General features: G+C 35.5%; 1 long non-coding RNA gene across 3 annotated transcripts; it reads right to left on the bottom strand.

The window, feature by feature from the left end:
- Positions 1-5,240: 5,240 nt before the first annotated feature.
- On the bottom strand, positions 5,241-8,783 carry LOC136204080 (uncharacterized). 3 transcript variants are annotated; one of them, XR_010675017.1, is made up of 8 exons: positions 8,656-8,783; positions 8,399-8,567; positions 7,952-8,092; positions 7,785-7,866; positions 7,186-7,296; positions 5,712-5,792; positions 5,499-5,608; positions 5,241-5,418 (listed from the first exon to the last, which is right to left on the bottom strand). It is a non-coding gene; the product is annotated as an uncharacterized lncRNA (long non-coding RNA). The 3 variants fall into 3 exon arrangements; XR_010675019.1 differs by having other exon boundaries at positions 8,651-8,768; XR_010675018.1 differs by having other exon boundaries at positions 8,399-8,570; positions 8,656-8,768.
- Between the last annotated feature and the right edge of the window lie 2,424 nt (positions 8,784-11,207).

The raw sequence follows: 11,207 nt of genomic DNA, 5'->3' as shown, positions 1-11,207 counted from the left end.
TCCCTTTTATTGTCCTTGAATGTGGGTTTTGATGTTACTTTAGTTATACTTGAGGGTTTCAGTATTAATTGAGTTGTTAGTATCATCAATGTTGGGGGTCCTCCTTGATAATGATTCAGAGATCCCTGCATTAATCCTCCATTAATTATCATTAATTCCATATTATTCATGCATAAATCCCACTTTTATAGGAAATAATGGTTTGCCATTATTTTTATTAATTTTTCCTTTATTCCTCATTCTAGAATAATTTGGGTTGTTATCAAGGTTCACTATTATTGTTATTATTATTATAAAAAACTGAATTCAATTAATTCATAACAGAAATGATAAGGGAGAAACATGTTACCATATTAACCAGGCTTTTGTTCATACCATTTATGGAATGTCTACTCATACACAGCAGTGGCTACCAACAATAAGGTAAAAAAAATTGTCACTTTGCCCATTTTTGCAGTTGTACATTTAGCAGGAAGTTACTCTCTCAGTTCAACATGATTATATAAACACCTTAGTATACTCTGTAACCTCAATTATCTTTGGCATAATTCTTCTTTGAATTTCTGGGTAGCATAATTCTTCTTTTAAGTTATTGGTTAGCATAACTCTTCTATAAGTTCAATGGCTTCAATTACGTCAGAGGAGCTTCACGCCTTTCACGCAATGGATAGAGAGGTCTTCTCTCGAATGGTGTTTCTTTTGATTCGAGATCCAGCAGAGTCGCTACTAGTCGTGGCCATATGGCTATGGCTCGAAGCAAATGGCAATAAAAACATTGTTATGAAGCTCATCGGCCTCTCAAATGTTTTGCTCAATGCAATTGCAGACGAAGCTGTTTTATGTCTGAAATGTCTTGATGCAAACACAATACCTTTATAACTGTCAGCAGAAATCCCTCTCACCGATATGATAGTGGAGAACGAAATTTCTTTAGAAATGTTACGCCTTAACAAGTTTTCGGCGATCACTAGAGTCAAGAATTTATTTAACTCTATGTGTTCTAGGATTTTCACTGACATATTGATGAGGACATCTCCAACATCGGACCCAAGGACATCACCAATTTCCCCGAGGCTAGCGACACGGCCCAAGGAAACGCGAAGACTGCTGAAAATGCAGGTGAGACGCCGTGTTAGTAGGTGACACGTCGTGTCAGCAGGTGACATGTCGTGTCACCTTTGAGCAAAGTCTCTGCTTAAAATAATTCGGCTGACACACCGTGTCACCTTTTTGACAAGCCATGTCACCTTTATTTCAGCACCAAGCTGATTTCATCCTTGATTGGTTTAATTCTGAATTGGTCCCTGCTTTTTGCTATTTTACTCCATAATTTAATGACCCACATGTGCCTTATCCTCTATCTTTACCATCGTACCCTTAAGTTTATTATATACATTTAGTTATAGGTGTTTACCCGTTATGTAATTCATCAATTAGGTTTGAGATGTTATAAATGCATCTCCTTCTTTTTATAATGGTAACTTTCCATTCATATATTTTTCATTATCTTCTTCATGAAGATTTTGTTTGTATTGATTGAGTCAAGGTTTGAGATTTGACTCCATTGTTTTGTTCTTTGTGAAAATCCGCAGACATTCTATGTTTTTTGTGTAAATCCTATTAATCTTAGGATTCCACGATCACCGCACCAATTGATAACTTGTGAAAAAATCCCTGATCGGAGCCCTTCCATGTGAGGCGCCGTTGGGATCGGCCGGGGACACTCCGATGCCTAAGTCAGTAATATGCTTGAGAGAATAATCTATAATCACAGAGTAGGGTTAGAATATTGTGTGTGTACCTTTGATCCCAGGAAGCTGGTGTATTTATATGCAATTATGTAACAATCGCATTAATCCCTTTTATTGTCCTTGAATGTGGGTTTTGATGTTACTTTAGTTATACTTGAGGGTTTTAGTATTAATTGAGATGTTAGTATCATCAATGTTGGGGTCCTCCTTGATAATGATTCAGAGACCCCTGCATTAATCCTCCATTAATTATCATTAATTCCATATTATTAATGAATAAATCAAACTTTTATAGGAAATAATGGTTTGCCATTATTTCTAATAATTTTCCCTTTATTCCTGATTCTAGAATAATTTGGGTTGTTATCAAGGTTCACTATTATTGTTATTATTATTATAACAAACTGAATTCAATTAATTCATAACAGAAATGATAAGGGAGAAACATGTTACCATATTAACCAGGCTTTTGTTCATACCATTTATGGAATGTCTACTCATACACAGCAGTGGCTACCATCAATAAGGTAAAAAAAATTGTCACTTTGCCCATTTTTGAAGCTGTACATTTAGCAGGAAGTTACTCTCTCAGTTCAACATGATTATATAAACACCTTAGTATACTCTGTAACCTCAATTATCTTTGGCATAATTCTTCTTTGAATTTTTGGGTAGCATAATTCTTGTTTAAGTTACTGGTTAGCATAACTCTTCTATAAGTTCAATGGCTTCAATTACGTCAGAGGAGCTTCACGCCTTTCACGCAATGGATAGAGAGGTCTTCTCTCGAATGGTGTTTCTTTTGATTCGAGATCCAGCAGAGTCGCTACTAGTCATGGCCATATGGCTATGGCTCGAAGCAAATGGCTATAAAAACATTGTTATGAAGCTCATCGGCCTCTCAAATGTTTTGCTCAATGCAATTGCAGACGAAGCTGTTTTATGTCTGAAATGTCTTGATGCAAACACAATACCTTTATAAATGTGAGCAGAAATCCCTCTCACCGCTATGATAGTGGAGAACGAAATTTCTTTAGAAATGTTACGCCTTAACAAGTTTTCGGCGATCACTAGAGTCAAGAATTTATTTAACTCTTATGTGTTCTAGGATTTTCACTGACATATTGATGAGGACATCTCCAACATCGGACCGAAGGACATCACCAATTTCCCCGAGGCTAGCGACACGACCCAAGGAAACGCGAAGACTGCTGAAAATGCAGGTGAGACGCCGTGTTAGTAGGTGACACGTCGTGTCAGCAGGTGACATGCCGTGTCACCTTTGAGCAAAGTCTCTGTTTAAAATAATTCGGTTGACACTTCGTGTCACCTTTTTGACAAGCCATGTCACCTTTATTTCAGCACCAAGCTGATTTCGTCCTTGATTGGTTTAATTCCGAATTGGTCCCTGATTTTTGCTATTTTACTCCATAATTTAATGACCCACATGTGCCTTATCCTCTATCTTTACCATCGTACCCTTAAGTTTATTATATACATTTAGTTATAGGTGTTTACCCTTTATGTAATTCATCAATTAGGTTTGAGATGTTATAAATGCATCTCCTTCTTTTTATAATGGTAACTTTCCATTAATATATTTTTCATTATCTTCTTCATGAAGATTTTGTTTGTATTGATTGAGTCAAGGTTTGAGATTTGACTCCATTGTTTTGTTCTTTGTGAAACTCCGCATACATTCTATGTTTTTTTGTGTAAATTCTATTAATCTTAGGATTCCACGATCACCGCACCAATTGATAACTTGTGAAAAAATCCTTGATCGGAGCCCTTCCATGTGAGGCGCCGTTGGGATCGGCCGGGGACACTCCGATGCCTAAGTCAGTAATATGCTTGAGAGAATAATCTATAATCACAGAGTAGGATTAGAATATTGTGTGTGTACCTTTGATCCCAGGAAGCTCGTGTATTTATATGCAATTCTGTAACAATCGCATTAATCCCTTTTAATGTCCTTGAATGTGGGTTTTGATGTTACTTTAGTTATACTTGAGGGTTTCAGTATTAATTGAGATGTTAGTATCATCAATGTTGGGGGTCCTCCTTGATAATGATTGAGAGACCCCTGCATTAATCCTCCATTAATTATCATTAATTCCATATTATTAATGAATAAATCCCACTTTTATAGGAAATAATGGTTTGCCATTATTTCTATTAATTTTCCCTTTATTCCTGATTCTAGAATAATTTGGGTTGTTATCAAGGTTCACTATTATTGTTATTATTATTATAAAAAACTGAATTCAATTAATTCATAACAGAAATGATAAGGGAGAAACATGTTACCATATTAACCAGGCTTTTGTTCATACCATTTATGGAATGTCTACTCATACACAGCAGTGGCTACCAACAATAAGGTAAAAAAATTTGTCACTTTGCCCATTTTTGCAGCTGTACATTTAGCAGGAAGTTACTCTCTCAGTTCAAGATGATTTTATAAACACCTTAATATACTCTGTAACCTCAATTATCTTTGGCATAATTCTTCTTTGAATTTCTGGGTAGCATAATTCTTCTTTAAGTTTCTGGTTAGCATAACTCTTCTATAAGTTCAATGGCTTCAATTACGTCAGAGGAGCTTCACGCCTTTCACGCAATGGATAGAGAGGTCTTCTCTCGAATGGTGTTTCTTTTGATTCAAGATCCAGCAGAGTCGCTACTAGTCATGGCCATATGGCTATGGCTCGAAGCAAATGGCTATAAAAACATTGTTATGAAGCTCATCGGCCTCTCAAATGTTTTGCTCAATGCAATTGCAGACGAAGCTGTTTTATGTCTGAAATGTCTTGATGCAAACACAATACCTTTATAAATGTGAGCAGAAATCCCTCTCACCGCTATGATAGTGGAGAACGAAATTTCTTTAGAAATGTTACGCCTTAACAAGTTTTCGGCGATCACTAGAGTCAAGAATTTATTTAACTCTTATGTGTTCTAGGATTTTCACTGACATATTGATGAGGACATCTCCAACATCGGACCGAAGGACATCACCAATTTCCCCGAGGCTAGCGACACGACCCAAGGAAACGCGAAGACTGCTGAAAATGCAGGTGAGACGCCGTGTTAGTAGGTGACACGTCGTGTCAGCAGGTGACATGCCGTGTCACCTTTCACTAGTACAGAAATGCTTACTTGTGTCGCACTTTTTCATGTTGTTGTGTCGCACTTTTGTGCGACACAACAGGGGTGCGACACAAGAACTTTGCATCGCTCTTGAGAGCGACACAATCTAATCATCTATTGTGTCGCACTTGTCAAGCGCGATACAATAGAGCGATAACTCTTGTGACGCGCTTTTAGAGTGCGCGACACAACATATGATAATTCTTGTGACGCGCTCCAAATGTGCGCGACACAAACTCCCTGATTAATCTGGTACACTTTGTATCGCTCCTTCCTCACGTGCGACGCAAAATATTAATATTTTAAAAAAAATATATATATATTTTTTGGATTGAATGGAGCTCTAATATTGAACTATAATCACATCTGGAAACCACAAAGAGAAGCCGTCCTCCGAGCTTTGAGATTTATATATGTTTCATGAGCTTTTTTATGGAGAGCAATAATTTCAAAGGAATCTTGACATTTTTTCCCTTCTGTAATAGCATAACGGACGTACTCTTCATCAGTAAGACTGCAAAGTAAAAAAACCTAACATTAGCTACAAAGATTAATTAAAGCATGTTGGCGGAACCACAAAACAGCTTCTGGTACCTTTCCACCGTGTAATAACAAGGTTGATATTTTGAAATGAAGCTGCTCAGCAACAATTTTTAACTCAACCAATCGCTGAATCACTGGTATTCTATTTGCAGCCCGCTCATCTGTAGAACTCGAGTATAAGAAATTGAGAAATTCCTTGTATATGCCAACATTAAAAAAGAACAAAATAAAAACATGACTGGAAAAGGAAACATATAAAAATACCTCTCGCAGTATATTATAGGCATCTTCATAAAACTTCAAAGCTTCGACCCAGTCTCTTCGAAACTCAGCATATACAGCAACCTAGCAATTCAAACCCAAGTAATGAGAACTTAGAAGCTTTCATAATTTTCACCACATTTGAAATGAATGACCTATAGGTGTTCTAAAAAATGAAATTTCACTCTTCATTCTCATCTGCGAGAAATATTGCAGATGAGTAGAATCAAGAGTACCTCCAGGTAACTCTGCATTATTAGTAGTGCAATATATATATATAGTCATTGAAATGAATGTCCTAACACACGCACACAATAAACTTGGTCAAGTTTACTAGATTGTTTACATAGTTGCTTCATAGTTGCTGCCTGGACAACACTTGGTCAAGATTACCAGATTGCTTCATAGTTGCTGCCTGGCAAAAACTTGGTCAAGTTTTACCAGGTTGTTTACATTGAAATGAATGTCCTAACACACGCACATAATAAAACTCAGAGATGAGGAAAACAATCTATCATTGGCATCTTTGATAGGTTTATTGTCCGACTTTATCAGACAGAAAACAGATTTTTCTACTTGATCTCTTTGAGAAGTATGCTCTATATCTTAGAAACAGAATTTTTTTAACTCTTCCTTGAAAGCTCATACAACAGATTTCCATGAGCAAGTTTTAAAATATGTATCAGACATTTTTTTTTGGAATTCATAAACAGAACTACAGAAGGGATTAGTGCAAAAAATAATGCATGCCTGCAACTTCAATTTACTTTATGTTGATCATCCTAAAAGCGTTCTGTTCTTACTGTTTTTAACTGAAACAAACTAATACTACTTGTATCTAAGGTTGACTTATCCCAAAATAGTTGTGTAACATTACAAATAAAGCAAAAGATTTTACTATAGCAAGATGATGGGAAAAAACATTAATAACCAATTCTATTCAAATTGTATAGCAAAAACAAGAGTATACCTGCTACAACAACAATTATGAGAAAATCACCAACTCGTTTAACAATTATGCTATACTGAAACAAAGGGAGACAGATGATTGTAGGAGACATTTTCTATATGTAGACCAATTAGATTTTCACACTTTTCAATATTGGGGTCTGATAAAAGGCATCACCATACAAAATAAAGATAAAAACATCCACAAGACCAAAGTGAAAGAGCAAACGCAGCTCATACATCCTTCAAAAAGAACCCAAAAGCTAATAGAGGTAATCGGCTAACCATATGCTCAAAACCCCAAATCTCCTATAGCACTAGACAAGAACATAAATTAAAATATTTATAGATGGGCAACAAAGGATGTTATATAAAATATTATGATGCAAATCCAACATATGACATTAGAAACATCAACCCAAGAATAGGATCAAAATTGAAGTTCAGATCCATCAGCTCAAATTAACTAAACAACATTATCCAGTATTATATCTACAACATAAAGGAAAAAATAAATATCACTCCTTACAAGTGCTGTTGTTCATCTTTCCCTGCGCATTACCAGATGAACTTAGCATCCATCTTATCTTCTCTTCCATTGGGACAAACTCAAATTCCACAGGTCAACTTCAGAGACAATCTGACCAACAGCCATCATTAGAAGGAGTGGAAATTAGAAATTAATATCTTACAGAATGGTTCTAGTACTAGTATACACTTCATCCTTAGTTTATGATTCTCAAAACTAATAATCACATCTGCATTTTGGATCCAATCTAATTGCTAGAGCAACAGACTTCACCATTTTTTTATCATAATAGATGTCTATGTTTGCATACATTCTGTACAATCATCTGAATCCACATATCTGTCAATTTTTATCTTCAGGGGACCCAGATTGCATAACCACAAATGAAAAGAATATGCAGTGCAATAATAAAACAAATACGTAATTAGTACATATAACAACATAATTTAGACTGTAGGAAAACAGAGAAAAATAAGACATGAATTCAGAATCATAACGATCCAAAAATATTATTTGACACTAGAAATAGGACAATACAATAAAGATGTAAATGCAAGAACCTTCTAAACAAAAGAAACTTAATGACCACACTAGCATACCTCCAAATCCAGGGATTATTCCAAGCTGAAGTTCAGGCAAGCCTAATTGTGCTGTAGGGGTTGAGATACGTGCATGGCATGCCTGACATTAACAAATCTATTAGTTACCTAAAGCAATCAATACGCAGGCATCTAGTATAAAAGATAAGGGATACAAAAATGCATACAATTGCAACCTCTAACCCTCCACCTAAGGCAAGACCATGGATTGCAGCAACTGAAGGTTAGACTTGACCCTTTCAACATCCAAGGATTGCTAGAGACCGTGTGGAACTTCATCTCCCCAAATGAGACCCCAGGTATGGACCCTGTATCAATTTTTATTTTGGTGGAACAACACAATTCTCAGAAAAAAATACAACAATTACTCAAAAATTAATTTGACACTATTGAGACTTGAGAGGGGTTTTTTTTCTTCGTTTTGGCAAAATCTATGTACAACTTCTATGAAATGTTAAATAAAAAATAACTTTTTGGATATATTAAAATCTGTTCATTTAGTATATGATTTATTTGTGGCCAGAGATGTACAAGAAAGAAGAACAAGTCATTGAATCTTGTGAATATCAAAAGCATAAATATGACCCATTTTAGTACGTTTAGTTTCCAAATACCTCTTATTTTCTTCAGTAATCGCTGTCAAAACGGGAACTCTTCCAATCACAGCTAACCCATACCCTTTCAAACCAGTAAACTTCGCTGGATTATTCGTCATCAGCCACATTGTTCGAACCCCTATGTCCCTCAAAATCTGGGCACCAATCCCATATTCACGAGCATCAACTGCTAAACTGAGTTCAATATTAGCATCAACAGTATCATGACCTTCATTCTGTAAATTATATGCTCTAAGTTTATGACCAAACCTTACCACGGCGGAAGAAATTCAGGCGGCCGGCCGTATAGGGAAGAAAGGAGGTGGCGGCAGTCGATGGGGAAGAAGAAACAGAGGAATCGTGATTTTTTGGGTCTGATTAGGGTTCAAGTAGGGTAAAGGAGGATGAAAATCTATTGGATAAAAAACTACCTAGATAAATTCCCAATTATTTATCCTTCTTCTTTCATGGGTTTATAATTTTTTTTAATTTTAAAATCAATATTTTTTTAAAAAATTATTTTTTTATATTTAAAAAATTATGATTAATATTAATATTATACCAATTATTAATTAATAGTTTTATACTAATTAATATATTATTATAATTAATTAATTTTTTTATTTTTAATTAATTTGTATGGGATAAGTTTTTAAATTTATATGTATGTACATGCTATTTGATTTTTATCCTTTTTTTAATTCTTTTATATATATTTTAAGAAATATGAAGAAAAAATAATTATATTCAAATAGTAGTTCGTATTAGTTGTGTCGCACTTTTAAAAATGAGCGACACAAAGATAACACTCTCCTTGTGTCGCTTTTATAAAAACGTGTCACAAAGATAACACGCTTCTTGTGTCGCTTTGGTAAAGGTGCGTCACAAGCTTGCTTTTGTGTCACACTGTAAACCAGGCGATACAAGAAGTAACTCGTTTGTGACGCACGCTTTTAAAGCATGACACAAGTGATGACACAGAATACTTAGTTGTATCGCGTTTACAGAACGCGCGATACTAGTTACTCTGTTGTGTCGCTTTATCTTCAAGCGCGACACAAGATGTGCGACACAAGTGAGCATTTCTGTACTAGTGTTTGAGCCAAGTCTCTGCTTAAAATAATTCGGTTGACACTTCGTGTCACCTTTTTGACAAGCCATGTCACCTTTATTTCAGCACCAAGCTGATTTCGTCCTTGATTGATTTAATTCCGAATTGGTCCCTGATTTTTGCTATTTTACTCCATAATTTAATGACCCACGTGTGCCTTATCCTCTATCTTTACCATCGTACCCTTAAGTTTATTATATACATTTAGTTATAGGTGTTTACCCTTTATGTAATTCATCAATTGGGTTTGAGATGTTATAAATGCATCTCCTTCTTTTTATAATGGTAACTTTCCATTAATATATTTTTCATTATCTTCTTCATGAAGATCTTGTTTGTATTGATTGAGTCAAGGTTTCAGTATTAATTGAGATGTTAGTATCATCAATGTTGGGGTCCTCCTTGATAATGATTCAGAGACCCCTACATTAATCCTCCATTAATTATCATTAATTCCATATTATTAATGAATAAATCCCACTTTTATAGGAAATAATGGTTTGCCATTATTTCCATTAATTTTCCCTTTATTCCTGATTCTAGAATAATTTGGGTTGTTATCAAGGTTCACTATTATTGTTGTTATTATTATAAAAAACTGAATTCAATTAATTCATAACAGAAATGATAAGGGAGAAACATGTTACCATATTAACCAGGCTTTTGTTCATACCATTTATGGAATGTCTACTCATACACAGCAGTGGCTACCAACAATAAGGTAAAAAAATTTGTCACTTTGCCCATTTTTGCAGCTGTACATTTAGCAGGAAGTTACTCTCTCAGTTCAACATGATTATATAAACACCTTAGTATACTCTGTAACCTCAATTATCTTTGGCATAATTCTTCTTTGAATTTTTGGGTAGCATAATTCTTCTTTAAGTTACTGGTTAGAATAACTCTTCTATAAGTTCAATGGCTTCAATTACGTCAGAGGAGCTTCACGCCTTTCACGCAATGGATAGAGAGGTCTTCTCTCGAATGGTGTTTCTTTTGATTCGAGATCCAGCAGAGTCGCTACTAGTCATGGCCATATGGCTATGGCTCGAAGCAAATGGCTATAAAAACATTGTTATGAAGCTCATCAGCCTCTCAAATGTTTTGCTCAATGCAATTACAGACGAAGCTGTTTTATGTCTGAAATGTCTTGATGCAAACACAATACCTTTATAAATGTCAGCAGAAATCCCTCTCACCGCTATGATAGTGGAGAACGAAATTTCTTTAGAAATGTTACGCCTTAACAAGTTTTCGGCGATCACTAGAGTCAAGAATTTATTTAACTCTATGTGTTCTAGGATTTTCACTGACATATTGATGAGGACATCTCCAACATCGGACCGAAGGACATCACCAATTTCCCCGAGGCTAGCGACACGACCCAAGAAAACGCGAAGACTGCTGAAAATGCAGGTGAGACGCCGTGTTAGTAGGTGACACGTCGTGTCAGCAGGTGACATGCCGTGTCACCTTTGAGCAAAGAGTCTGCTTAAAATAATTCGGTTGACACACCGTGTCACCTTTTTGACAAGCCATGTCACCTTTATTTCAGCACCAAGCTGATTTCATCCTTGATTGGTTTAATTCTAAATTGGTCCCTGCTTTTTGCTATTTTACTCCATAATTTAATGACCCACATGTGCCTTATCCTCTATCTTTACCATCGTACCCTTAAGTTTATTATAAACATTTAGTTATAGGTGTTTACCCTTC

This window comes from Euphorbia lathyris, chromosome 8, assembly GCF_963576675.1.
Source record: "Euphorbia lathyris chromosome 8, ddEupLath1.1, whole genome shotgun sequence".
Lineage (NCBI taxonomy): Eukaryota > Viridiplantae > Streptophyta > Magnoliopsida > Malpighiales > Euphorbiaceae > Euphorbia > Euphorbia lathyris.
This window is presented reverse-complemented; position numbering and strand designations above follow the sequence as displayed.